Here is a 3723-nt window from a genome sequence, read left to right as displayed (position 1 = left end):
AATTGGAACAAATTTTGAACAATTTTTAGAATGAACAATTTTTTCAAAAATTCGTTTTTTCTCAAAATTTGAACATTTTTCGAAAATGAACATTTTTTAAATTTGAACATTTTTTGAGTATGAACATTTTTCGGATATGAACAATTTTTAGCTTTGAACAATTTTCGTTTTGAACACTTTTCAAAATTTGAACTTTTTCGAATTTAAAAAATTTTAAAATTTGATTTTTCGATTTTGAACAAAAATAAAAATAAACAGAAAAGAAAGAAAACGGAAAAGGAAAACAGAAAACAGAAAAAAGAAAAAAGAAAAAAGAAAAAACAGAAACAGAAACAGAAAACGAAAACGAAAAAAAGAAGAAGATGAAAATGGGCCAGGCCCAATACCCGACCAGGGTGTGCGGTGTCTGGTAGGCACCGACCTGGTCGGTGTATAGGATTTCCGAGAAATGACACTGACGTTAATGGGGACTTAAGATGGGCCAGCCAATGTGGAGCCCATTTAACTGATTTTTCATTTCTTGTTTTTAGATGGTCATTTTTCGTTCTCATTTCTTGCTTATAAGTCTCCTTCCGACTTAAATCCTGAGAATATTTTTTTGAAAAAGTCATGCAAATTACAAACTACCGTGACTGTTGTGTTTATTCCATGTCTGCCTTCCAAATCGTATCCGCTGGTGCTGGATTCTGATAAAAAAAAATTTACATTGATTTTGTAGTATAGTCCCTTATTGCGCTATAGGCATCGGATTTATGTGCGTCAGAGCAAGTGGCGACTAGCGCTAGCTCAAATGTTGTTGTTACTGTACGTGAATGTGTTTTTAACTATATCCGGCTCCAACCCCTTTTTATTGACTAGCAAGAGTGCCCGTGCGTTGCACCGGGAGAAACAAAATCTCGAACACTCCAAGATATCATCCCATGTGTGCTATCATCAATGAAGGTGGTCAAATTTCCTTCTACCCATGAAGAATATCATTAATTCACGATGGATGACTTCAAAAATTAGCTTTTCAAAAACAACCTTGTCACTACTCAAATTTTAGCTCAAAGTTGATTGAACCGCCAAACCGAATTCCCTGCCACAGATTTTCTAGATCTTATATTTTAACATTCTAGCCATAGCTATACAAGAAGTCCCAACATAATGGTGTCGGAGACGTTGTGTTTAAATTTTTTTTGAAGCGTTGTCTTTAGTCAACTTGTGATTTATAGAATTAAACATATATTGAAGTAACCTAATTATTTCATGGATTGTATTTCGTTTTTTTCCTTTTTCAAAGAAAAGATTATCCTACCGTTTTCCGTGCGGCGCAACAACGAGATCCACTTGCATACCCGTAAAGGAAAGACAAGGGAAAATGGACGGTCCAATGCGCAAACTTTAGTTTTCTTGCTCTATTGACACTAAAAAGAGCATCACAATATGCTAATTAAAAAACAACAATGAATAAATGAAAAAAAAAATCGAGGGTACAGAAAAGACGTACCATATCTTTATAGAAGAAGAGAAAAAAAAACGTTGTACAAAGGCATCCAGGAGCTGCGAACAGCAAGGCCAGTGAACTCCACACACACACACACCTCCCTAAAGCCTACTCTCGCGTCACGAGTAGCCTCCCTCCTGGTCTTGCCATCTTCCAAAGGATGAACTCATCTTTGATCCGCACAAGGTGCGGGATGGTACACTGCTGCCAGGCATTGCCAAAGACTCTAGCATTTCTCTTTTTCGAGAGTAGCCAGACAGTGAGAATGACGAGGGTGTCAAAAGCTTCTCCTATCTTTCTTGTGCACAATGAACAAATGAATTAAAGATACTCACGTTGGAACATTTTTATTATTTACCTAGTTTGCCAAAGCTGGCATGGCATGATTGATGAGTGAATGCCTTGTCCTCTCTGAGAGCTCCCTCACGCTCTATCCAAAACATGCTCTATCCAAAACATCGGCTCACGATTTCTTCGCTTTATTTTCTATATCCCCCAAATTCTCCGCCGTTCTTGTGTCATCCACTCCCCTGGCCAGGCATCGAATCCATCAAGCTGCTAGCTAGCTGATTGCAAGCTCAGCTACGCGTACGTCTCATGAGCTCACTTACGGAAGCAGCAGTATACGAAGAAAACTCCAAATTCAATGATCTGGGATCACCATCTCACCAGGTTTTTCTTTTATCCATCAGCGTCTTATCCTTGACCGTCGTCTTCTTCGATACAACATGTCTCGAACTCTTATTTTCCCTCAAATTATCTTCCAAATTCGTCTTCAAAATCGATAGCAAATTCAGAAATTCTTTAAATTCGAAGCCCAAATCCACTAATTCATCCACTTTTCTTTACCGATTTCGTTGTTTATATGTAATAATTGGAGTTGGATGCCTCACGAAAGCCAAGCGCAAGCACCATGGATAACCTGTACCACGTAGGAGCAGACTCGACCCGTCCTGCACACGAACTCCCTCTATATCTCCTGCTCGACTTCTGCACCACCGATGGGGCACTACGCACCCAGCCGTGACTCTTCTCCACCTTGTTCCCAGCGAGGCCCACGCTTCCTCCTTGTGGCCGCGGGATTCTTCTGGTAGATACTTTTCCCCTGCCTGACGGGACCGTCAGCCTCAACCACAATCTCGAGCGCCTCTGTTCCTTTGCGCGCTTCAATACCGGCGATCTTCCCCGGTGTGCGTCGTCCTTGAACTACTGGGTGCGCTGGCCGTGGATGCCTCATCATTATCGCGGGGGTGGCGGCAGTACTGGGTCAGACCTCACGACCGCGTTAAAATCCACAGCCAGAACACCAGCGATCACACCGCGTAACCTTGATTGGAGTAGAGTACCATACCGGGCTCATCCAGCCCCAGATTCCGACGGTAAGGATGATGGATCTGGGGGGAGAATTCGCAAGCGCTGAGAGAGAAAGGAAGAGGAGATCGATTTGGCTCGGCTGGCTTGATTCAGAACGAGGCTACGCGCGGGATTACTTCGGTGTCCTCCGCCGCCTTGAACAGACACCCAATCAGAAACTCCCGTAGCTTCGCGACGTTTTCCGCCGGCGCCGGGTTCTGTTGCGAATCGATGTGCGAGACGTTTTCGTTTGATGAGATTCGATCTGGTTTCGAGATTTCGAGAGAAGGCGGCCTGGGTTCCGTGGCTATATATAGGCAGCTGCGGCTTAGCTATGGGTTTGAGGAAGGCGAGCGAGGGATAGAGGATCGTTCGGGACAGGAGGAAAAAAAGACGACCAAACCGGTACAATGGCGAGTGTTGTATTATGCGATTAGGTGGGAGGGTAAAACGGTCTAAAAAAAAGCGTTGACGAAACTTTTTGGCAGAAACCTTAGCTCCTTTATTATTAGGTATAGATATGATGATGTGCGAAAGGTTTGAACGAGCGGACCCACCAGTGCGCCTAACATCGTATGTTCCTTTGACACATTATTTATTTAACTTCTAACAGTTGCAAATAATTTTTATTGAATTTTTTGTATGAAATATCTACAAAACCACGCACAACCCTTTTTCTATTCGAAAATTCGTGTGCGCCGAAGCCCCACAAATCGCCTCCCTCACATATGCCCGCAGTGGGGCATTGCTCGTGTTACACGGGTTGAGCGCTGTGGTGCTCTCATGAATAATAATGTTCTCACATTGATGTTTCTCACATTTTGTAGATTCTTTACACAGTTCTCGGTATTTTTTATGTTCATGCAAAATTAGTTTTTATGTCA

Source organism: Lolium perenne, chromosome 1 (assembly GCF_019359855.2).
Source record: "Lolium perenne isolate Kyuss_39 chromosome 1, Kyuss_2.0, whole genome shotgun sequence".
NCBI lineage: Eukaryota > Viridiplantae > Streptophyta > Magnoliopsida > Poales > Poaceae > Lolium > Lolium perenne.
Note: the sequence above shows the minus strand (reverse complement) of the source record.